At 40.4% G+C, this 26,553-nt stretch overlaps 1 long non-coding RNA gene and 1 pseudogene across 2 annotated transcripts in view; one reads left to right on the forward strand and one right to left on the reverse strand.

Annotated features, from left to right (window-relative positions):
* The window catches only part of LOC306643758, a 129,735-nt gene that overhangs the window by 43,978 nt on the left and 59,204 nt on the right, over window positions 1–26,553 (forward strand). The gene's annotated exons all lie outside the window — the stretch shown is intronic.
* On the reverse strand, window positions 11,894–12,573 carry LOC306643799 (protein lin-7 homolog C-like; annotated as a pseudogene). The gene has a single exon. The product of its transcript is annotated as a protein lin-7 homolog C-like (transcript).

Here is a 26,553-nt window from a genome sequence, read left to right on the forward strand (position 1 = left end):
ATACTTTTTCTCAGGAAAAGTATTCTTACACTGTGGCCAGTGTCAGGATCTGGACATCTCAGACAGAGAGAGGCCACACATTATGCTCTCCTGTCTTGAGTCCTTCCTCTGAAAGGCCCTGATGCTGTTCTGGTACACGTTCCTGTTCACAAGCAGATGAAGCTGGGACTTGACACCCACAGGGAACAAGTTCAATTGGAACCGTGCACGTGTTCATGGAGAAGAAGAAGAGAGAAGAGATGAGAGTTTCTTCTATATTTTTGCTCACATTCAGTCTGGGTCTTCTCAACTCATTTCCCTGAACAACCTTCCAACCATTTCTAGGATCACCCCCATGCACCCACCCAGAAGTGTGCTTTACCAATGTTCTCAGCGTGCTTCAATCCAGTCGAGCTGACACTGTCAATTGACAATCTCAGTCAGAACATGCACTGAACTATCTTCTCCCAATCTGTGGCTCATCAATTTGCTATCTGTTTTAAATTTTAAAATATTTCATTGGCAAACAATGTCAAATGTTTTTATTTATGGGTCTGCATTGTTGGTTTCAACTAACCATAGACTGAACATATTTTAGAAAAAAAATATTTATGTGTATTGAATATGTACAGAGTTTTTCTTGATGTTATTTTCTGAACAATGAAGTAGAATCACTATTTACATAAAGAGTTGATTTAAAGCTTGAGGGGATAAAATTTCCTCCATTGGACTAATCAGTCTATCAGCTTTAAATTCACTATCACAGAAATTCTCAAAACTTGGACAAATTGTGAATAACTTGTTTGCTAGAATGTAATACAAATGACCACTGGTGCACTTTCCAATAGAGTCTTCCTTCTCTGAAAACTCACGAGCCCAGTTTGTTCTGTCCACAGTTCATAACAATGAAATTGAGCACCTATTCACATATTTGTTGACCACTTATATATCTTCTTTGGAAAAAAAATATCTGTTCAGGTCCTTAGTCCATTTTTAGTTGTTTTTGTTTTTGCTCTTGAGTTGTGTAAAGTACTTATATATCTCGAATATTAACCCTTTGTTGGATTTATTTTTTGCAAATATTTTCTCTCATTCTACAAGCTTTCTGCTCCTTTGTTATTTCTTTTGATCTACAGAAGTTTTTAGTTCCTCTTGTTTATTATTGTTTTGTTGCCTTTGCTTTTGGTGCAACATCTGGAATGACATTGATAAAACCAATGTTGAGAAACTCCCCACCTCCATGTTTTCTTTCAGGTTATCCAGATTCAAATCTTATATTTAAATCTGTAGTCAACTTGAGTTAAATTTTGTGTATAATGTAGGGCAAGGGCCCAGTTGCATTCTTGCATGTGTGTATGCATCTTTCCCAATGCTATTTATTGATGAGACTTCTTTCCCTGCTGTGTGTTCTCAGTGCTTTTGCCAAAGACTGGGTGACTATTTATATGTGGATTTATTTCCAGGTTCTCAATTTAGTGCCACTGGTCTCATATTGGACTGTTTTTGCAAATACCATAAGGTCTTCTTACTATACTTTGGCAGTACAGTTTGAAATCAGGAAGTGTGTCCTGGAAGGACATTGCCTCCAAGTCATTCTTCTTTCTTGAGATTTCTTTCTCTTCAGGGTCTTTTGTGATTCCACACAAATTTTACATAATAAATACCTTTGGGCTTTTGATAGAGATTACACTGAATCTCTATCTCACTTTGTGAAGTATGGGAATGTTTCAATTCATGAACATGGGATATCCAGGTGGTTTTTTCTTCCACAATTCCTTTAATTGGTTCTAACTATGTCTGATGTATTAATGTTCTCCTTCAGTGATGGTTGTGCACATCTGCTTCCTGTTTGCAACTCTGCCTCCTTTAGGCTTGAAGTTATCCTCCTCAGCTTTCTCTACAAGCTGCATTAATTTAGTTCTTACCTGAAGACTATGTCCCTCCATTATTTTATGTGTTTGTTGATATGAACTGTGTGAAGACTTTTTTCTACAGTCCATTTGATTTCATTTTCATACCCAACTGCTCTATGCAAATTATTGAAAAAATAAAAAGAATTCCTATGACCCTCTTTAATGACTTTGTTAGAAATCAGATGACTGTATATGTAAGTCCTTATGAACTCTCACATATTTATTTTTGGTATACTCACTGTAATTGTAACTATATTGCACTCTTATATAAAATCTATAAGTTTCTTTTTTTTCTACTGAGCCAGGGAACAAACCCAGGCACTGTGCATCCTGAGCACATGTTCTTAAATGTTCTACACTGAGCAATATTCCCTACCATAGCTTTCAAATAGGACATCATTACTATTCTTTCCCCTTTAAACTTTTTGTGGTCACACCAGGTCCTTTGAATTTCCTTATAAAGTCTATCATCAGTTCATTAATTTTAGTGAATCATTTGTAAATTACGATTTGATTGGTTTCTTTGGTGTGTGTGTGTGTGTGTGTGTGTGTGTGTGTGTGTGTAAACTTTGGGAAAAATAAAATCTTAATAATATCCAGTTTTCTACTCTATGAACATGTAAAAGTCTTTCTTTATATACATTTCTTTAATCCACAAAAGTTACTGTATATTATGACAGGGGTCCAAAGACTGTGTTAAGTTATTACATGTAGAGATTTTTCAGTAAGACCTTTAAGAACTCATGTACAAAATTTTGTTTCCAGGTTATAAAGATATTTTATTTCAAAACTTGTGCCTTTTATATCTCTCTTTTGCCTTGTGAAATTTTCTAGGATATCCAGTATAATAAAAGTGTTGAAAGTGAACACTTATCTTTTATAATCTAAAGGATAAAATATTAAATATTTTCTCACTGAATATGATGTTTGCTGACCCCTTACCAGGAGAGTAAACAGAGCTTTCCATGACTGTTAAGGTGAAAGGAACTGAGTGTGTGTTGGTGGACTTATTGTGCACTCCACTGAGAGTTATGGAGAATGATCCAAGGAATAGGTTCCTGTGTTCATGGAGAGTGCTGCTGTCTGTCTTCATGGAATCGGTGTCAGTACACTGAAGGATAAGAGCCCAGGTCCTGCTCATCTGTGCAGGCGTGGCTGTCCAGGGAGCAACAATATTAAGCCTGGGTGAAAGTTGCACTTTAGAATCTTTCAGAGAATAAGGTTGCTTTAGGGACCTTGGGATATATTGCTAAGCAAGGGGAGAAAATGTGGAAGAAAACTTTGTGATCAAAGGTTCATTTCAAGCAGATACACTCATGACTGGGAGAGATGACTAGACCCTTTAGGGATGGAGAAAGAAATGGGCCAAAATCCTCTATTTCATCCCAAACAGGTTTGCACTAAACATCTTCTGGCTGAGTCTAGGTGTTTGGTGAGGCAAGAGGGCAGGAGGATTTAACTCTGAACACAGGTGGAAAATTCTACACTAAGGTTAAGACATAGACCTTTTCTGACATGACCACCTGGACATGGTGCTCAAGTGCGAACAGGAGGAGGCGAGTCTCTGCAGCTGGGAGCCCAACTCACCCATCCGATCTGCTTTGTATGTCCCTCCCACCCCACCTTGCTCTCCAGAGCCATATTAGTGCCTGGTCAGAGCTCTGGGAAGCCTCAGGTGGGACCCAGAGGGAGCCAGGACAGCCCTCTTCATCTCCTCTGCCTGCTGTTACTCTGGATCCCAGGTGAGGGATCATGGGATGGCTCTGCACTCTGAGAAGTCCTTCAGGGTGGTTGGGTCCTGTGTTCCCACACTTCTCCTCAGCCAGCACCCTGATTAAAACTCACTGCAGATGAAACTCCCTGGCTCTACTGGGAAGCCCAGGGGTATGGTCCTGAGTAAAGGGTGACTCTTCTGTTTTATTTTCAATCTCAGATACCACTGGACAGGCTGTGCTGACACAGACTCCAGCCTCCCTGTCCCTGTCTCCAGGGGAAAGAGCCACCCTCACCTGCAGGACCAGTCTGAGTGTTGGCAGCACCTTAGCCAGTTACCAACAGAAGCCTGGGCAGGCTCCCAGGCTCCTCATCTATGGTGCTTCCACCAGGACCAGTGGAGTCCCAGCCCAGTTCAGCATCCTGGAACACCCTCTACATCAGCAGCCTGGAGCCTGAGGACACTGTGGTTTACCACTGTTACCAGTATGGTAACTGGTGTCCCATGGTGATTCAACGTGTGAGAAAATCCTCCTGAGACCACTGGTGTTCTTTTTCTCATACCAGTGGGGAGGGGATGTAGCTCCAAGGTAGAACACCCTGGGTTAAAATCCCAGGACTGGAAAAGCAAAGCAAAACAATCATGTACAAATCATGATATTATTTGAAGTAATCAACTGTGAATGAACTTCTGTTGCAGTCTCATTGAATAGATATTTAATAATAATATACCTTTACTGCTATGTGTCATATGAGCCCACCTCACCAAGCAGGAGAGGGCCTGGGGCTTACAATTCCATACATTCTTAGTGACCTTCAGGACACATGAGTAACCCACAGCATTTGTCCTGGTACCTCTGGACATAGAATAAAGACATAAAGTTAAGGTTTTTGTGTCCTTATGATGCATTGAAGCCACTGGCAATTTTACTGACTTTAAGGTGGGGCAGAAGCATGCATGCATTCATTCTTGCTACACCATTTAGGAGAGATGAAGTGGTTAAAGCTCAGATAGAAGAGGTTTGTATGTCAAGGTCTCTCAACTGTTGAGGAGCATCCCAAGGAAATTGGGAATCCCATTTCAGGACAGGGCTGTTCTTCAATAGTTGTAAAGATGGGTCAACTGGAAACATGCAAAGGGCATCTGAGAGCAACAGGTCCCTGACCTAGGACAGAAATACCTGCTTTGGATACAGTCTTCTTAGCTTTTGCCCAAAGCCTCTTTGCTCCTGAAATCTGAGTGTTGCAGTTAACATTTCATGGTAATATAGTTCACGCACCACTCAATTCATAGTTTCAGTTGGACAGTTCAGTGGCTTTTAACATCTTTACATGGTTGTGTAATCATCGAGAGAATCAGCTGCAGAAGAGCATCCTCATGCCAAAGGAAGCCCTGTACCCATGAGAGTCACTCTCCACAACCCCACCTACCCACCAGACCTGCGCAAACACAAATCTACTTCCTGTTTTTGTAATTTGGCCTCTCATGTAAATTACATAAAAATAAATTCACACGGTGTGGTCTTTAGCAAATGGATTACTTCGTGATGTGTATCCTTGTGTAGCACCCTTGAGTTCTCCATTTCTAGTCATGATCAAATAATATTCCACTGTATGTATAGGCACCTTTTGTTTTTCCATTCAGCCTTTGATGGATATTGCTAATTATGGCCTTTTTGAATAACAGTGCTATAAACACTGATGTACTTGTTTTTGCATTTGATTTTTGCTTTGGTTTTTCCTGTGATATAGGGATTTGAACCTAGGGCCTCCCACATGCTATGCAAATGCTCTACCTAAAGAATGTATGTAATGTATAGATTATATTCCCAGCGTCCAGAGTGCAAATTTTCAAGTGGACAAATGTTTCCACTGAGGGACCATAAACCTGGGGGTGGGATTGCTGGAGGGTAGGGTAACTCTGTGTTTCACTGTTCCAGGAATTGCACAACTGCTTTCCAAAGCAGCTGCACCATGAACTTCTGTAATACGAAAGGATCTCCTACTGAATGAACTATGAGAATGGGTAGATACACCAGGTTTTGTGAAAATCAATCTGTGGAAGCCCAAAGGGACTCACTGAATTATTCTGTTAATCTGTCTACTCTTCACTTACCAGGGTCCATGCCATTTCTTCCTGGTAGATGCCAGCTCACTCTAAAATATATTGAGAATAGGGAGCTGACTGAGGAGCAGAGGGAGAAGATGGGTCAGGTCAGGAAGAACTGGTCAAACACAGGCAAGGGAAAAATATATGGGGAGCTGACTAATAAGAAATGAGAACTTTCCAGAAAAGGAAGAGAGTCTTTGAAAAAGAATTCCTTGGCTTTATGCATGCACCTGCCTTTAGGACCCAGGGCTTCTAGATATCTGAGCCAAAATGTCTAATGTAGAATGATCAGGGTACTTATATCCACTCTTTTTATTAATCAACTTCTTGTTGACACTGCTAACTCCTCACATAAAGTAGAAGGACTTTGAGAATGCAGACACTTCATGCTCCTCTTTCTGTCCCTCACTGTATGAGCACTGTGCCTCTCATGTAAAAGGGATGAATGCATTTTACTAGGAGAGGGCCACTGTGAGTTGTGACCAAGACACAGAGAATATGCGTGGGGGATAAAAATAGGAAGAACAAATACTCTTTCTCACTCACTGGTTGCTGCCTTGGGAGAAGCATGGATAGGCTGGAGAAGATGAGCTCTCCCTCACTGAGGGAGGAGCACATCACCTGCAGACAGGATGGTATGAGACTCCACAGTCACACGTGATGATATGGAGAGAGAGTCTGTCCAGGTGCACAGACAGGGCCAGGCCAGGCTGCATCCCCAGCATCCTGCAGTGAGGCCCTGAGCACCCTTAGACCTGGGTTCCAGGAGTGTTTCCGCCTGTTCCCTCTGCCTCTGCCCTCTGAGGGCACCTTCTGCCCCATGAGCACAGGCTGGCTGCACAGCTGGCTGTGGGAGTCTGATGGCCAGAGCTGTCCTGAGACCAGCTCAGCCCTGTGCAGGAGGGTCCTGATTCCAGAGGGGAGGAGGGCCCTCGGGTCACAGGCACCCTCCCACTGGTAGGTCCCTGATATCCTGTCACTGTCACCTGGGTTCATCCTCAGGAGTCTGTGGGCAAACTGGACATCATTTTTTCATCCCAGAAATTATAAGTGTAGTTTTTATGTTCTTTGTTGCACATATTCCATTAAATCTAACCATGAAAGTAATTATATATGCACATTTAAATTTTTGTTTAGTCTATGTAAATCTACTTTATATTTCTACTCAAGAAAATATGTTAACTTGCACTGTGTTTTAAATGATTATAATGACAAAATATGCTTCTCTTTTATTCTCCCTTAACCCAGTATCACTTTACATTTTTGAATAAAATTATAATTGATTCGAGTGGCATTACATGAATTATATTTGAGAACTTACTCCTTCATGATGAATCCAATTATAAATAAATTTTTATTGAGTTTAATTAGATACTAAGTTTGAGGATTTGTATTCTAGGGTGAACTTTTTTTGTGGAGGGTTTGGTTTTTTCTTTTTTTGAACATGTTTTTGTATGTGTCTGTCTCTTACACCCAATGATCACTGGTGTATTTTAAAGGAAAGAAATTGAGGTATAGGGGAGGGAGGAGGTGGAAACTCTAGGCTCCATCCCCAGCTCAGCCCTGTGCTCAACAAACGTGAGGCTCTCTCTCCCTGCAGCCTCAACACCAGACACCACAGCTCTTGTTAATTACTCAGTTCTCTGTCAACTGTCAATCAACTGGGATCAATGGACTGGGCACATTCTCTTACTTTAAGTATGTTCAAGAACTTTGCATTGCACTGTGGCTTCCTGACTGCTGCTTTCTGAATTGGTCCTTTCCTTACTTCACATGCATGAGCAAAATCAATTTTCATTATTATTTTGGTATCCCCACACTTTGTTCTGGGAGTTAGATTTTCAGACTGCAGTTTTGAAGCAATTTTGATTTTTATTTCTTTCAAAACACTTCCTAATAACTTTTGGAATATTTATTTTGTTTTTAATACTTAAACATGTAAAAATAATTTGTTTTTTCAGTTCATATATAATTTTGCCTAGGAGTCTGACTACAATAAATTTGTGTTCACATACATTTACTAGATACAGAAATGTCATTTTAAATTATATTTTTCTTATTGTTTATATTTCATTGACTCTATTTTGTAAGGAAATGTTTGTTTCTTAGTTTTGATTTTCAGTTCTGTTTTCCTCTCTATCCATTTCACCCTTTCTCCTTACTGTTCTCATTATACTTCAACTTTGTGAACAGACTGTTCACTTTTCTTTTTTTTACTGACTTGGTCACTGTAGTTCCAACACTTGTTGCTGTTGCCCCAAATACTGGCTCTTTTTTCATAGGTGCATTTAGAGTTTTATTTTTCTTACATACATGCAGCATGGTTCCACTGTCTTCTTCCCCTATTCACTGCTTATTCCTGCTTCCTAGACAGTAGAGAGGGCTTCCTACAGTGGATATCCTTAGGGGTGCTGGCCAGGGTCAACTCGGGAAACCCTTGATGTTTTACTAGTGAATAGGGTTTTCTAAATTAATATCACACACAAAATTCTAGTGCTAAAACTCTTTGTCAGTTACCTGTCAGTCATACAAAAAAATGGAGTTCTTGAAATTTCAAATATTGGGCACTGTTGTTTTAGGAAAAACAAAAACATAAACTAGAAGATTTGAAAAATAGAACTTTTCAAACTACCTGTGGAAATACAAAAATGACATGAAAATATCTTATTTTTCCTTGAGGTTTAGAATTTTAGATGGTGTTTAGACTGTAGGGAACCCTAAATCAGAGAAATGCTGGATCTGAAGGGCTTTTTCCACAAGCCATGGAGATGCAGAAAACACTTGTATACCTCAAGGCGCATGCCCTGGCTGTGCCCTTGTGAAACTAGGGAGATTCCAGGTAAGCGCATGGACACCAGGGTGAAATGTGCAGCTCCACCCTGGCTCCACCTCCAGGCTGCCCCTGGTAAGCCTGGTGTAAATACTGCTCCCCAGCCAAGGCAGGGCGGCTCACTCTCAAGAGAACTCTCTTCCTTCCTTGAATGTGCCTCTCCCTCCTCAATAGGCCTCTGTCTATGCCTTTGTCTGGCTCAGGCTGAAATTCTTTCCATCATGAATGCCAAGACCCCTGCTGGTCCCAAGGTGAGTTCCCCCCTCCTCTGTAAATCCCTGGGACCCTTCTCCAGAGACGTCTCCTATCCAGGGACAGTGCTACATTGTCTTAAAAAATGTTTGCAAACAAGATACAAAGGCATTTTGTTCACAACATATGGTCAGAACCTCAAAGTGAATCTGATTTGTACATTCAGTAATGGTACAGAAAATAAAAACTTTTAACCAATTCTGTTTAAAATAGAGCCCTAAGAAGATTTCTGAATTGATAAGCATGTCAGTTGTACCATGGCATGCTACGAATGGATTTAAAACATATTTGAAGCAGTAGATAAGACAATGATAATTTCAGACAAGGAAATAAAGTATATTAGGGATGATTTCTATGCAAAGATAATAGATTCTCTGGTGAGTATGATTAAATTTTTACCAAAACCAAACAGACCAAATGGAAATAAATGCTATGTTGTGTGTGGTTTGTGACCCATGCGTAGACAGCTTCAGAGCATGTTCCTCTTCTCATTCACATTGTGACCTCACGTCCAGATATGATTCTACTGATCCTACTCACACAGTGTCCCGTATGTGGCTGGGGCTGCTGTCCATCCTCCTGTGAGCAGCCCATCACCAGGACCCACAGGGGTAGCCGCCCACAACACAAGGCCCAGGGAGCTCAGGCTCTTGGTGCAGCAGGAGAAGCTGAGGGGCCCAGAGGATGGTGGGCACCAGGCTGAGATCAGTGGGAATGTGCACAGCCTTGGAGGAGGCCATGCAGGCCTCCATCACAGCATGGGCGCCTCTCCTGTGCAAACAGGTCCAGGCATGGCCAGGACAGCTACAGAGTGCTACCCCCCACCCACTGAGGCTGAGGACTCACAGGCCCCCGGGAATGGCCACCACACCCTCCCTGGAGTAACCAGGAAGGCTTCCTGTTCGCTTCTGGCTGCAGGGGGTCCAGTCATGCCACTGAGAGGAGGTCCAGAACATTTTAGATCACTTGGCTCCTACTGTCACAACCCCACCTGCCACTCTAGTTTGGGAGGACACTAACTTTGACTTCATTAACTTCCTTGTGTCTGTTGTGTTTAATTTCATGTGGTCCTTACATGAACAACACCCTAGAAGCCACTCAAGAACAGTTATCTATACAAAGTTATGTCCTTACAATTTGTGGTCTCTGTTTTTTTCTGTATTTGACAGTTTCTTTGAGAATGTATTGCTACTTGGAAGGCCAGTCAATTTGCGTCTTAATTTCCATTTCTCTGTCTTTGAAATACTAACCCTGGACAACTTTTTAAAACAGGTTTCTCATTGCCTCTTTATTTATCTCTACAAATTTTTAGTGTTGTTGAGCTATAGTTATGAGTAATAATGTCATTACAGTTTGTATTTAAGACAAATTTGGTTTACTGAATTTGAAACGTTATGTTTTTTAACTTTTTATATGCACCAATACTTCTCTTTAATATATAAAGCTCTACAACAAATACCTCTAATAATTTTACAATTAAATTAAGTCCATAATTCTATGCTACTTTGGTCCCAACATTTTAAATTAATTAATTAAATTAATTAATTTTGAAAATATACAATTTAACAACATGATCCTATCAATAACAAGCAAGTTTTGTAGTGGACTAAACACACATTCAACCATGCAATCCAGTGTTCAATACCTAAATGATAAATAATAATGATGATTGACTTATATTCTGAAAAAAAATCACTGAAAACTGGAATAGTCTTTTAAGACTCACAGTGCTCACAAACATGCAGAAAAAGGTATACAAATTTCTATTCTTCCTTGAAGGAATATTACAATGTCCACTTTTTTTTATATACAGGATGGACAATTATGCCAAATTCTTTTTTCTTTATAGCATGTCATTCACAATTTTTTTAAATAAAGTACAAATGTTCCTATGAGTTGTGACTGAAAATGAACTCTTAAATTTCAGCTTTTATGCAGACCTCAGTCACAGTCATACACTAATAGCTGCCATTTAGTAAAATAGTGACATCCAGTGGACAAAAGAAATAAAGTAACTTTCAAAATTCCCAATTATTTGAATAGTAAACAAAGATTGCATCTCTAAATCCAACCATTTTAATATGAATGAGTTCCTACTCATTTTGACAATCTACAGATTCTTATCGAATCACCTCACAGTTTTTATGGATCTTAACCATATCCTCTTTTTCTTATTTAACATTGATTCTTTAAACTGACCTAGTAAGATGTATAACTCAAGACTAGTGAAGTTAAAGGTATTACTTTTTCTTGTTTGTTTCTGCTATTTCCCACCACAAACTAACTGGCTCATCTCTAGGCATGGAAAGACCAAACCATGAGCAATGTATTTAAATAAAAATGAATACCCTTAAAAATTTTCTAAGATGAAATCTGAACCTGTTTTGCATTTATACTTTTTGATATACTGTTGAATACAAATAGAAAGGAATATAATCATTAATGCTAACAGTCAAATCACATCCTCTTGCCTCACTGCTTAAATATTATGAAATACATATTTTAGCAATGATTGTTTCAGTGTTTAAAAACTCACTTTTATAAATCAGTATAAATGAATACCCATTATACATGTTCAAATAAAAGTAAAAAACTTCCAATATGCTGTTATTATTTATCATTGATTATATATATTATGTGTATATTCAAAGTACAAAATGCAACAATCATGTTAACAATGATGGTGTAATGAACTGTTGTATGTGAGACTGCCATGTTTAATTTCTTGGAAATCTGTAAAGGAATTTCAGAGGTTAAAAAAAAATAGAAAGAAAAAAAAAAAAAAAAAAAAGGGTTGGAGAACTGTTGATTTTAAATAAGTAGCCAAATGAAGAAAACATTCTTCCTAAAAAAAGATTAAGAATGTAAAAGTACATTTTCATATTTAAAAAGCATTTTTAAAAATCTAGAAAAACATTATGACAAAATCTGCATTTGAAAAAGGTCTGTAAAAACAGCAGGAAAGAATTGCCCTCAACAACTTTTACTTTTTCTTGTCAGCAAAAAGTGTATGCATCTCTAGAATCATAAATGATATTAAAATAGGCATTTATAAATGGCAAGGAGGATTTCACAGGAAGTTTGCATGTATTTTTTACAATCATTGGCATTGTTGCCATCAGTAGGTCACAAGTAAAACTTCTCTAGCTAAAAAGCAAAATGAAATATAAAGTTTTAAATGTATTAGGTCTGTTGCCTGCGTTTTGCAGATCACATTTTTTCAATGCGTGACTCCATTTCTTCTAAGATTTTGGTTGTATACCGTACTACTAATTTAACTTTTCCTTGAGCTGCTTTCAGCAGTTCTACAGTTTTTTCATGATGTTCTCCTTCAATGCTCACTCCATTAACTGAAAGGAGTTGATCTCCTCCTTTGAGGCCCCATGCCTATCAGCTATTCCACCTGGAATTATTACAGATATGTAGATCGGAGGGTTTTTTTCTTTGCCTCCCATAATATTGAACCCAAGACCCTCTCCTGTTTTGGGTAGCTCAACAACTCGAGGATGAGAATGTCCTTCACTGGCAGCAAATGCAGCGACAGTAGCCTTTGCAGTTGCATTAGCTCTCACTTCAGGACTGCTACTAATATCCACAGTCTCATAGACATGTTCATATACCTCTCTTACAGCATTGCAGAACTCACTCTGAAGGACTCTCTGTAAAGCCTGAAGTTTCTGTGGTGGTACCTCTCCACTCCTTTGTAGTTTTTCCAAGAATTCAATTGCTCTACAAATATCCCTCTTTAGGTGTACGGTTTCCCCCAGCACCGCCATCTTCTCCCTTAGCAATACTGAACGACAGGAAATGATGATAGAGGAGCCTTGAAATGTTATTAAATGAGAAACAAAAGGTGCAATTTTTGTCTTGGTGTAATACCCTCGGGAGCATTATTATTGAACATCAAACACTTGTGATTACTATCTGCATGTGAAGAAAAACATTATCCCCTTTTCTCCTAATTGGCAATTGTGGTGCAATCAGACTTCCTGGGTAGAAGAGGAATATACATTCACATCATTAAGGTCAATATACCTCAGTGCTTTTGCTTATAGTATGTGCTGCCTCCAGAAGATAAAATACCTGCCAATGGCCTTCTCCTTTCAAAGTAGAGACACTTTATACACACTGGGATGGAAAGCACTTTCCTCCCACCCCATTCACAGAGAACCCTCTTCCTTAGCATCTCTGGTGATAAAGGTCCAGGAGAATGGCCCTCATGGGTGCAGGTGACACTGTCCCATTAAAACAGTGGGTGCAGTTCTTGCTGTTCCAGTGGAAGGAATTAGGTCTCAGCCCCACACACTGGCCAGTGGGAGACACAGGTTCTCACAGAGACTGGGAAGAAACAGGAGTCCTGAGCGACCTGGATCTGCATGGAGAGAGACTAGGAATGGAGAGAATTCCTTAAATACACCTTAGAAACAACATAAACAAGTAAAAATATTTTTGTTCATCCTATTGACCAGAGCAAATTATCAATAAATACTTCTATTAATTAGGTGCCCAGATACAGTGAGATAAGACAGGACCTTTACTAGATTGTACGAATTGTATATGGAATTTCATATTCACACCCAGATGTATATGTTCCCTCTCCATTTAATGTCCTCTTGCATTACAAAAAGCTCTTAACTCTCTACCTACAAGAAATAAGATTTTTTTCTCTGTCAAGTTCTTTAGGCCTGAGTGTCTGGCAAACTTAATTGATTAGGTCCCACAAAAAGTCCACTTCTAACCCTTGTTGCTAGTATTCTGAAACTGCTAATCTGGTAAGAAAATGTTGCAAAGCCCTTTCAACTAGCTCCAGTCTAGGCAGTTACTGGATAAATCCTGGAAGCACAATAACAGAAGAGGTGTGCCTTGTGTGCTTCTCTATAGTAGCAGGGAAGGGGCCAAGCAGGGTGGCCATACACCCTCTCCAAACCCTGACCCTTGAGTGACCTGCGGGCACATCCCATGTCCTTGGGTCTGATGCTGTGATGTGGGGCAGGCCATATGCATCATGTGATCTTCATACAGAGTTTCCTCCAAACAGAAGAAACATTTTATATCATATACTCACAAGAGAGGGCCACAGACTTTTATTTTCTCTTCCCATCTGCTGAACCCACCAGGGGATTTGCATACTGCTACATGGGGAGGATCTTTCTGCAAGTCTGAGATAAAAGCTCACCTCTAGTCTTTTCTTGACTGAACAGGACTACTCACTTAAACTTCTGAAGATGAGGTGCCCTGCTCAGCTCCTGGGGCTGCTGATGCTCTGGATCCCAGGTAACAGCACAAGGAAGGAGAAAGGGGAAAGAGGGAGGCTCTGAGGTCCACTGCTGCCCAGGCATCCTACATACATGTGGGCGATGTGCAGTTCCTGTCCTCTGGGAGTGCATGTGCCAATTAAATCTGTGAGGAAGAGGAAGATTCCAGAATAAGCAAAGACATGTGATCAGATGAAGACTCTGCACTAATGGAGGGATATAACATAGTAGATTTCCAGAAGACCCATTATACTTTGCAACTGTGTTCTTTTCTTAAATATTTTTACAATATGAACCAAAGCCAAAAAATGTTAAGCCAGAAAAATATAACAAAAGAAAAAAAATTACAACATTTGTATATAACCATGTGCTTCTGCCACAATTACAGGATACATTGGGGACACTGTGATGACACAGACTCCTCTCTCTCTGCCATTACTCCTGGAGAGCCAGCCTCCATCTCCTGCCGATCCAGTCAGAGCCTCCTCTACAGTGATGGCAACAGCTATTTGAGTTGGTACCTGCAGAGACCAGGCCAGTCTCCAAGGCTTCTGATCTATATGGCTTCCTACAGGGCCTCTGGGGTCCCAGACAGGTTCAGTGGCAGTGGGTCCAGGACAGATTTCACACTGAAAATCAGCAGGGTGGAGGCTGAGGATGCTGGAGTGTATTACTGCCATGAAGTTTTACAACTTCCTCTCACAGTGGTAGAGCTCTGAACAAAAACCACCCTACTTGGGGGAGCCCAGCTGCCCACTCTGCTGACTGTGTAGAAGGACAGCACATGTTTCTACATGTGAGAGGAAGAGGTTGAAGGACTGAAGAGAGTAGGTCACAACTGATGCCTCTGGACAAGGAGTGTCTTGGCTAGACTTGCCACTCCTGCATTCATGCTCTGACCTAAGCAGCAGCAGAACGAAGAGGGTACAGTTGCCCTTGGAAAACCAGGCACAGGGGACAAGAGAGCTGACTCGTAGCTCATCTTAATCTTCATGACCTGCACACAGGTAGTGATTGCATGCATCTATTGTCACAGTCACACAACTGAGGCTGAATGTGGCTCCTGGCAATACAGAACTTATGCATTTTTTAATATGCTTTTTTTTTTTTTTTTGCTGTGGTTTTGTTTTTGGTTGGTCAGCTGATAGCATACATGCAGCAGGAAAATATTTGGGGTTATTTAGAATGTGTTTCTCTTACCTACCATTCCTACTTTCACTATTTCTAGAATATACCCTTATCCAGTATGGGGGTGGTGCACCACTGAATATTAATGTTCTAAAGAAAAAAGCTGAGAAGACCATTCAGTTTTGAGGTTTTCAAATACCTAGATGGTATGGGAAATCTACTCAAAAAAAAAAAAAAGAAAGAAAGAAAGAAAAATAGAAAGGTCAAGAATCTATAGGCTTTGGCAGTTCAGTCAGAGCATGTTGCAAGAAAAAGGGTCTTATTTATTCCAAAGTTGAATTACAAAAACAAACACCAAATCATGGGGAAGTAGACAGAATAAAAATAACAAGAATAATACAAACATGGATCCCTCCCCCAATAAAAATAAGAATCTGCAGATTCGGGGCAGAGGGTAGCATATGAGGACATGAAGGACACACAGGAGTAGTCAGCTGTCGAACAACACTACACTTGTGGCTCACTTGTTGGGCAGGAAATGCTCTTGGGTTTGAGCTAGATGTATGAACCAAGTGGACAGAAACTGAGAGGTATGGCTTGGGAAGAATCACTGACTTGAAGGGTCCGCTGCTTGGATTTCCAGGTTATGGCCTCATGCGACTGAAGCTTATGAAGAATTAGGACACTATGCAGAACTCCAGGTCTGTAACGACAAAATAGTTAGCAAACTTCCTGTTCAAATATGCCTTAGGTCATGTTGTACATCCCAAATCAACCCAAAAGAGCACATGCAATATTTCAAAGGTAGATTCTGCCCAATTATACACCTGTATCATTTTGGAGAGGATGTTCATTCAGAAGAGACCATGTAGTTAAGATGCACAGGAGCAGAAGGAAAATCTGGGGCTGGAAAGATCAGCAGGAGGTGTATTGGGAGACTAAGGACCATGAGTCAGACCTACATGAAGGATAGTCAAGTGTAGCATTTTGGCGTGTGGTGGTGGTGCTGTAATAATGTTGCAGGTTTGCTCTCCAATTCTATCCTAGATACTCAATCATATTTCCCAGTTCAGTCATCAACCAATGATCCAAAGAAAAACCTAGTCTGGTGTTAAGGCTCAGCTCATTCCCAATGTTTTAATGTGGGTCCATTCAACTTCCAAAGCTCAGTTGTATTCTTACTCCCTAGGGAGTCCTTCTTGAGTGTAGCCATAATTTCAGTGAACACAAATTTGGATAATTTCAATGGATGAAAATGGACAGAGAACATTGACTGAAGTACTCTTCTCTGCAACTGAGGCCATCTGCTCTTCATTTCATTCGCAGCACTCTGAGTTCATTATAAACTCACTTTTCAATGTTTTGATTTTATTTCCACTTTTGTTCAAATGGGTTTATTATTCATGATGGACAATGTTCTAATTTAAGGTGGAAGTCCTGTTCCTTTTTAATTAAATTTTACCACAGAGATACAGGCTTTGCTATTAAACTGCACATGATGAACCTCTAGTCAATCAATAAATGCATATTCATGATCACCCAAACATAGAAAATGAAGGAAAAACTGGAAAAATGATGGTGCGCATTTCGTTATCAAACTAGCCGGTTGAAAATGACTGATTTCCATGTTGCAGTAAGCAATATATATCCACATTCACTTCACATACACCTGGGATGGGCTAATGCCATAGTAGAAATAAAAGACTTAAATTTACAGAATTAGTGATCCTCTGCGAGGCCATGGCCGCCCATTCCAAGATGGCAAATTCCACGGTGACCACAGTGAACCCTCCAGTGTGTTACTCTGTGGAGATTCACAAGGAGCAGTAGGGAGGCTGCCGGGTCAGGACAGGTGCATTATGGCCCCGGAAGTCCTCAGGAGGGGCGGGGCCGCAGGAAGACTTGCTGACGTGGACACGCCCTACGTGCCCGCCAGCGCCCTCCCCGCTTCAGCTCCTTCCACTTCCGGACACCGCTATCTTGCTCAGGCTGAAGTCGCTGGAGTGGGAACAGCTGGGCCCCAGGTGGCGGCTGCGCTGGACCTGCCAGAACCCGAGCGTGGAGGCGCAGCCTTCAACCGCTGGACTCAGCATCGCTCCTTCAGAACAGGAAGTGCTTGGCATCCGGCGTCAGCCACAGCCCAGTGTCTGTGAGCCAGAAGGCCCCCGACCCGCTGATCAGAGGCTCTTGGGAAGGACCGTGCTGCAGGCGGAGTGGCATTTACACGTGTTGGGCAGGACCAGGAGATTAGACTGGACCTGAGAGTGGCAGACTGTCTCATCAGAGCCTCACTTGGAAGATCTGACCAGGGAGCAGGATCTGAATTCCAGACAGCAGGATGGCTGTCCTCATCTGTATGGGCCACGTGGACGTCCAGGGCACCCGCCAGGAGGCCACTGGGCTTCCCTACCTGTGGCTCTGCCAGTGCATCCAGAACGTGCAGGAGAGGAGAGTCAGATGTACCAGCCACTGCAGGAGAAAAGCAGCCCGGCTTCTTGGACACTGTGCTTCTCCTGAGCCCCAACCCTGTTGGGAACCTCCTGGGTGGGGCCGCCCTGCTCCACTGACTTCTGGAGCGCCACTGTTAATGCTCTTTCCCACGTGATTCCTGTTTTTACTTCTAGATGTTCTGCCACTGGATGTGTGTGGTATTATTCCATAAACTACATAGGCAATGAGAAGGTGTGCAGAAATGCCATATTAAGAACCACTATTTTTTTTTATTCAAAAGGAAAAGATGGAGTTAACTATTCTGCAACACTGCTCTTCACAGTCTAAGCATTTGCTCCCTCAATTGTTGTACAAATACTAGAATAAAGCAATGGGCTAATTGTTACTGGGAAAGTATCTGGAATTTAATAATGATTTTTTTAAACTAAAAACTGGTAAGTATATGTAGAAAATGAGAATGTTGAATCCTTCCAATTACAAACAAATCATCTGAACAGTGGATTTAAGAATATGTAGTCTAACAGAAAGAGAGAGAAGAGAACATTAGGCTGAAAGAATATTCAAACACGTGTTTGAAAAACCAAAATAATTCGTTATCAGCAGTAAGGTGTAAAAAAAAAAAAAAGCAAAGAGAGGGCTGGGGAGATAGCTCAGTTGGTAGAGTGGTTGCCTTGCAAGCACAAGGCCCTGGGTTCAATCCCCAACACAGCAAAAAAAAAAAAAAAAAAGCAAAGATAGTTCTGCTGACAGAATGTACTACTGGATAGAAACATGAAGGTATATGAGAGCACAGCACTGGTAAGAGAAAACATATGTATAAATGAAGATTACCTTGGCTGCATGTAACAGCCACAGCAATATCAAGCAGTTTAAGATGCTCACATAAGAAAAATGTGTGAGAAATTAACAAAAAGGGGCAATGTGAGTAGAATTAAAGAACCTAGTAGTTTTGGAAAACAAGTACAGAGTCAGTGTGATATTAGGCAGGTAATAGGACAAGGAAATCTTTTGTAAGTGATATCTGTATTGATTTATATATAATAAAAGCCCAACAGTATTTATATGTACAGCACACAGCATACAAATTTGTGTAGATTTCAATCTGATGTCATAAATTGCATGTGGACATGAAAATTGGAAAAAAAAATCATGAAAGGGATTCAATATGCCCAAGTTTTCTAAGAGCATCAGTAAATTCCAAGGCTTATAACCAAGATGTATAAGTGAAGTATGTCCACTACAGGATATGTAGGTGAATGTGCATAAAGATCTAGCTTAAAAGCCAAATGTTGGATACAATCTAAGGGACTTATCAACTACAGATGTATGAACTGTGGTACATCCATGGAAGAAATGCTACATGGTATTTAGAACATTCACTCTTATCCACCATGAATCCAATGCATCTCAAACTGAATGATGAGGGAAAGCTGCTAGAAATGAAAACACGCTTGCTTCAATGTACATGAATTTCCAATCCAGGAACAAGAAAACTTTTATGGTGGACTGAAGAGTAACAGTCACCTTGCTAGAAGTTAAAGTCAAGTGTTCACTTGGAAGATGCTTGTAGGAAGTTTGGAGAGCTCTTTGTTTGATCTGAAGGGTGAATACACACACACACACACACACACACACACACACACACAAAAAGCTTATTCATACAATTAATATTTATTCTATTTATACAGTGTGCTTTTCCTATTTTTAAAGACCAAATATATGTCCTTACATGTTATATGAACATCTACTAAAAGTCACATATTTATGGACACACTTCCTTTGAAAAAAAGCATAAAATGTACCCAGAAAAATGCTAAAAAACATGAGCACTATGAGAGGAAATGGAAAGAATCAGTTCAGTTGAACTATATTCCAACATAATTAGAAGTAGCTATGTATAAATATAACAGACTATAACAAGACATATGCAATATTTTTAAGTGTCCACTGGAGAAGGCTTCACAGATGCTCTAAATCAATGAAGGCTGTGTAGTGAACTGAAGCAGAAAGCTAGAGGCCTATCAGACTGAGGTGAAATACAAAATGAAAGAAAAAAAAACATTAAAAAGTCCAAGACTTGGTAGAATTTTCTACCAATTTTTATGAAATTGACACACAGAGAGTCTATTGAGAATACTGTGGGGAAATCAATCAAAAGGAATAAAAAGAATTAGCAATTTCATATATGTGACTAGCAAATACTTTCTCCCATCCATTGGGTTGCTTTTTCACTCTGTTGACAGAGTTTTTGATACTTTTGAAACACAATGTTTTTAACTTTAGTGCATTTTTTCCTGTTATTGACACTGTTTTAGAAATAATTGCAAAATCCAATCTTGTGAAACTTTTCCTTGTGTTTTCTTATTCAAATTTTGTTCTTACCCTTAGGTCTGTGATCTATTTGTATGATTTTTGAGTTGTGGATCATACAAGGATCAAGTTAAGTATTCATCGTAATTCATCTGTTTACAGATATTTGATTTTTCCTGCACAATTAAGTGAAAAGTTTACCCTCTCTCCCATTGAACTTTGTCCCTTGCTAAGCATCATTTAACCTTAAATGAGAAGTTGTATGCATAGACCCTATATCATTCAGCTGTGTGTGTGTGTGTTTATGACAATACTATGTAGATGGGATGTTTTAATTTTTAAGTTGCTTCATTAATACTTCATTCAAAAGTATACTATTTTGTAAAATGCTCATTCAGGTCATTTTCATAAATTTCATTTGGATTGGTGCTTTGTTTTTCTTTTTCTTTTCTTTTTCTTTTCTTTTTTTTTTTTTTTTTTTTGCCTGTTTAGTTGTGTTAGTTCCTTATGTATTTGAGGTATTAACCCATTATTAGTTGTATGGTTTACAAGTACTTCCTGCATTATATAGGTGTCCTTTTATTCTGTTGATAGAAGCAGAAGCTTCTTAGATTATTGCTGTCCCTTTTGGTCATTTTTGCTTTTGTTGGTTTAGCTTTTCATGTGACATATAAAACAAGTATTCCTAATGCCAACATCGGATTTTCCCTATGCTTTCTCTAGGAGTTTTACATTTTCAGGCTTTAATTATTTTACACATATATATGCTATTTTATATTTATTGCTGATTCTTCATTCTTTTCTTTCTTGGAGGTGTTTTGATGAGTTTGAATATATAGATCATTCTGAAGGATGAGGGCAATGGACACTTTAAAAATCATTTTGACTATGGGTTAGCCTTAGCTCCTGAACAGGAAACACAAGTAGAAGTGAAGTTCACTACTGTTAGCTGTGCTTCCTTAAGCAGAAAGTCACCCTCCATCAGTTGCATTGATTGTTGTAGCATGATAAGGCAAAAATTATATGCTAAATAGTTCATTCATTCCCTTATCTTTCTTGTTCTGAACTTCTGGTTTTTCTTACTAGGAAACAAAAGGAAGAGAAAAAAAGAACACATGAGTTTATTGACAAATCAGATTAAATGTATTGATTTTATCTCATGTTTTCTGAGTTTCTTTAATTTTCCTTATAGAAAATTCATAAAAGTATTTTGTAGATTCTTGGAATTTAAACATGAAAGAAGAAACAATTAGTATGAAAATGTTCAGGTTATAGTCTCAATGTCTTATCTAAAATAAAAACAAGCCTTCACACTGTGGCTCCCCATTTACCAATGTGTTGCTATGTCTCTGCTGCCACTGCTACCACTGCCACCACCATTTTATTTGGGGCAGCTTCCATTTTGGGACACCTGCTGGAGACTAGAGGCTCATTATCTAAGTGCTTACAGGTTAGCCACTGCTGCTGCCACCAACTTGGGATGCGACTGCTTATATTCAGGGATAACAGCCAGGACCTGAAAAATCCTCACCAAGGGTTTTGCAGGCTTGATCACATCTTAGGAATCCCTTCTAGGTGTGCTAATATCCACCATTTTTCTGCAGAGGCAGGAGAGAGTCCTGGAAGGGGTCAGTGGGTGGGAAAAGAGTGTGAGGGTATCCTTATCCTGGTTCATCCAGCCAACCAGCCTGGTACACACCTAGATCCCAGAGAGAACTTGGGCAACACTTGCTGGGATTCAACGTCAGTCTTGTTTATGACTCCACAGATCACCTGGTACTGCCACTTTGGCAGCCAACAGGGCCTTCCAGCTCCTCAATCCCCAGCCTGCCAACCATCCCCTAGCCACCAACCTGGCCCAGTGCCTGCAGCTACATGACTGGCTCATAGCATTCAATGCCTGGTCCTGATTGTGCTGGTTGACATATTTGGTTCCATGGAAATGTTATAGGCCTGGCTATATGAGGAATGACTAAACAGACTTCATTTTACCTTGATACTCCATGTTATGTAGGAAATGCTTCTCCCATGGGAATGCCTCACCTCTGTACCCATCAACAGTTCTTTAGCCTGACTAGTTTGGCAATACAAAATGATAATTCATGTATAATGAAAAATTGTTCTGTTTTCGATTCCTAGTTTCCTAAACAATGTACTATGTTAAAGGTGATATCAACAGTGATCGTCTAGATATTAGCAACCATTCTTTAGTTTGTACCTAAGTAAGGTCATTTTGACCCACTTCCCCCTCTGCTAGTGATTTCAGATCCCATGTTGTTAGTTTGTAATTTTGATTCTCAGCAACAGACAATTATGTTTGATGAACTGACTTATTGTATAAAAACCCCTGCAACCCTGTGTTCTGGGCTGTTCTCCCAATAGCCATTTTGGGGGGCATTGTGTGAGACAGTCAGTTGGCCAGGTTAGTAAAAACTCTCAAATTTGGATTTCTCAGTGGTGATCGATCTGTTCTTAAGTTGGGCCCCAAAGCACTGATTTGCCCAACACAGAACAGCTTACCGATGCAGGTGCAAAGGTTCTGTCACTCAGCCCACAGGACCTCTGGGGAGAGAGATTCCTGATTGGGAATTTGAAAGGGTAGGAGCAGGAGAGATGCAATTTAGAGACTAAATTATTGTTTTAGTCAGACTGTTTTGCTTCTGTGACTGAAAGATCTGACCAGAACAATTTTAAAGGAGGAAAGGTTTATTTGAAGTCTCAGAGTTTCAGGGGTCTTAGTCTGTAGAAGGTCAGCTCCATACCTTAGGGCTAGAGGTGAGGTAGAATATCATGGCAGAAAAGTGTGTCAGAGGAGAGCAAGTTCACATAACCAGGAAGCAGTGAGAGAAAGAGAGAGAGAAACAGAAAGAGAAAGAGAGAGAGCAAGAAAGAGAGAATGACTCCACTCTCCAGATACAAAATATGTACCCCATAGCTACGACCCATTTTTCACCTCCTCAAGTCCTCGAGTCACATCCTACCACTTTAATTAATCTCATTACTGATTAATTCACTGTTTGGGTTAAGACTCTTACAAAACAGTCATTGCCCCTCTGAACCTTCCTGCACTGTCTTGCATGTGAGCTTTTGGGGAACACCTCACATCCAAACCATAAAAATTATAGATCAGGAATTGTGGGGTCCACAAGTGAGGGAAGGGTCTCAGTTCAGTCTCCTATGTCACATGAGTGGACCCCAAAGGAGAATCCTAGGGTGCATTTTTTCCAGAGGGACTGTCAATTGCTATACCCTCCCTGCAGGGGTCCTTCCTCTAAGTCTAATTGTCCAACCACAGTAACTGTCATAATACTGAGGGTGGAGTTACTAGCAAGATCCAGACAACCCCACCTACCAGAGGAGAATGGAAGCAGAGAAGTTATTGAACTCCAACAGAAACAATTGTTCAATTTTCTTTGAAGACCTTTTTTTTCCTCCATTTTTTCCCCTTTTCTTTTTTTGTTTTTCACTTTCACAACCCCATCATCTTTGAAATCAAGTACATTTTACACATCAGGCTACTAAAGACTGGGAGGTTTGAATACTATATGCAGTTTTGTTATAGATTTATTTATTTTTATTAAAAAATTTTTCTTACTCTGTTTTCCTCTTATTTATGTGTTTCTTCAGAGTCTGTTTCTCTCTTTTCTCATGCTATCAACCAACTTGTTTTCATTCTGGTTTCACTCTTCCTATGATCTCGTAATTCTATATTCTCACATCTTACATCCTTAACATCACATCCTACTCCACTCCCCTATCCTCTCTTTGTCCACCATTAGACATTTTAGACCTTATTGCAAACCTATTGTTTATGCTGTAGAATATAATAGAACACATCATCTCTGTTTATTATAAAAATACTGTTAACATCTTAAAAGGGACTATTTTATTTAGGGCTGCATATTGGTTGCATAGGGTGCTGTTAATATTGATCTATCCCCTTTACAGTGAGGTATTGGAAACATAGTGTGGAAACTGTAATACCTTGGATCTGGACTGCTAGAGGGGAAGATACACAACAACGTGAAAACAAAACAGGGAATAAAGTTCCCCCAAAAGCCAAGATGCTATATGAATAGAGTGCATCAACAGCATGGTACAGGAAATGTCAGAAAAGGAGTTCGGAATGTTCATAATTAAAGTAATTTGTGAAGTAAAGGATGAAACAAGCAAGCAAATGCAGGCAACAGAAGTTCACATCAATAAAAAGTTAAAAGAAAAAATGCAGGCAGCAAAAGATTATTTGAATAAAGAACTAGAGATTATGAATGAAAATCAAACAGGAATCCTTGAAGTGAAGGAAACAATAAACCAAATTAAAAATTCAGTATAAAGCAATACCAACAGCCTACTTCACTTGGAAGACAAAACTTCAGACGATGAAGACAATATATGTAATCTTGATCTTGGACAGATGCTTTTGTGGATATCAGGTTCCATGGAGAGCAGCTTTGCAAATCTGCATCTAACATGCTCCAACACTTTACCTGCGAATGCAGATGGCAATCTTCATGTGACTCAAGACCACCATTCCATCTGGAGGCCTCTGACCTCAGGCACTGTGGGGTTGTGAACTTTGTCCCTCTCCACACTAACTGGAAGCAAAACAACCAGGGCAATCATCCTGCTCTCAGATTAATCCCAGACACTCATGCATTGTCAGGATTTGCTATCTTAGAGTGGCAGCTCCAAAACCTTGTATCCATGATCTAACCAGACACTGTCAGATGGACCTTCCAATTTTGCAGACAGATTGACTGAATCTATATTTGTGTACCAGCAAAGGATGGCTTCTGTCACTTTGCTCACAGAGGAGGGCCTGTCCTCCTGCTGTCTCTTTCTACTTCGCCCAGCAAGTTGTCTCACCCAACTGCACCCACCAGGGGATTTGCATCTTGTCCCAAAGGGAGGTTTTCTATAAAAATATGTGATAAAATCTCAGCTCTAACCTAGCCTTGACTCATCAGGACTCCTCAGCTCAGTTTCCCAAAATGCTGTGCTCTGCTCAGCTCCTGGGTCTTCTGATGCTCTGGATCTGTGGTGAGAACAGAGTGATTTGGGAATGGAGAATGGGGTGGCAGGGTCCCATTGTTTGTTATGCTTATTCTGCCCAGGTGTTAAAGGCAAGTATTCTGTGTTCCAGGCAAGAGTATTTCATACTTTGCTATTAGAATTTGAATCCACTCAACAATGACCAGTGCTCTATTGGACGTCTTATAAGATAATGAAGAACACATTGTGTCTTCTATATAAAATAGCAATGTATTTCTTGTCGATTTATGTTTTCTTTGTATAAATCAGAAAATTTTGAAATAAATGATGGAGGTAACATCATAGAAACTGCTCATGATATTTGTACATAACCTTGCACTGTCTCTCATTATTTCAGAATCCAGTGGGGATGTTGGGATGATCCAGACTCCTCTTTCCAAGCCCATCAACCCTGGAGTGTCAGCCTCCATCTCCTGCAGGTCCAGTGAGAGCCTCTTACATAGTAATAGAGACATCTATTTTCATTGGTTCCTGCAGAGGCCAGGACAGTCTCCAAAGCTTCTGATCTACAACGTTTCCAACAGGGCCTCTGAGGTCGCAGACAGGTTCAGTGGCAGTGGGTCAGGGACAGATTTCACACTGAAAATCAGCAGGGTGGAGCCTGAGTATGCTGGCATCTACTGCTGCATGGAACATACCCATGCTCCTCACACAGTGGTGCAGCCCAGAACAAAAACCTCCCTGCTAGGATGGCCCAGCTGCCACAAGTGCTGTTTGTGTAACAGTGTCTGTGTGACAGTAAGGTTGTGGGGATCCAAGGGGAACAATAGGCAGTTGAGGGTTCTGGACCATGAGTGCCTTGGTTACAGCTCAAGCCCCATATATCAGACCCTATTCTGCTGTTGTCCTGTATGACAGGAGCCATAGGAAGAGTGAGGCATGACAGGCAGAGCTGAGTGGCAGCTCAGAGGAGCCCTCTCTCATTTGCTCATGGTTGTGGAGGAGATCTCAGTGTAACAGTGGTCCACTTCACTTTGTGAATACAGCTCTGAGGTTTATTCTTAAAAAGAACAAGTTTTCCTTTCCCTCTTCTCTCTCTCCCCCTCCCTAACCAGGGAGAGTGAATAAGATCACCCTGAGCTATCTGTACCCCACAGGAAGGAGATGACTGCTGGAGGATCTAGGAAGTGAGTATCTCCCAAACTAACAAGTGAATGTTAACACACCATTGGGGGCCCTGGGACACCCTGTCAGGGCACACCTGGAATGTGGCCTTTGACGAGTACCTTTAAATCCCACTGTTCCTCTTGATGGGCAGAATCATAATGTCTGGGACAGGAGTCCCCTGTTTCTCCTTTGCTAGAAAAGCAGTAAAACTTTTATTTTTTTCTTTTTTCTCAAAGCCATGTCCTCATTATTGAATTGGCTTTGGGGGATAAGGAACATCTCATCCATTAGGTTTTTAAATTGCTTGAGGAAATGTGTATAGAAAACTAGGAAACTGGAGTTCACAAATTATGAAACAGCAGAAACTTAGTGAGACATCCAACATCACTGAGCCTAAACTGTGTTAGAGAACGTGGGGAAAAACAGAGAAGGGAGAAAGAGTGGGCTCAGGAC

The sequence above is a fragment of the Sciurus vulgaris genome (genome assembly GCF_902686455.1).
Source record: "Sciurus vulgaris genome assembly, chromosome: 14".
Classification (NCBI taxonomy): domain Eukaryota; kingdom Metazoa; phylum Chordata; class Mammalia; order Rodentia; family Sciuridae; genus Sciurus; species Sciurus vulgaris.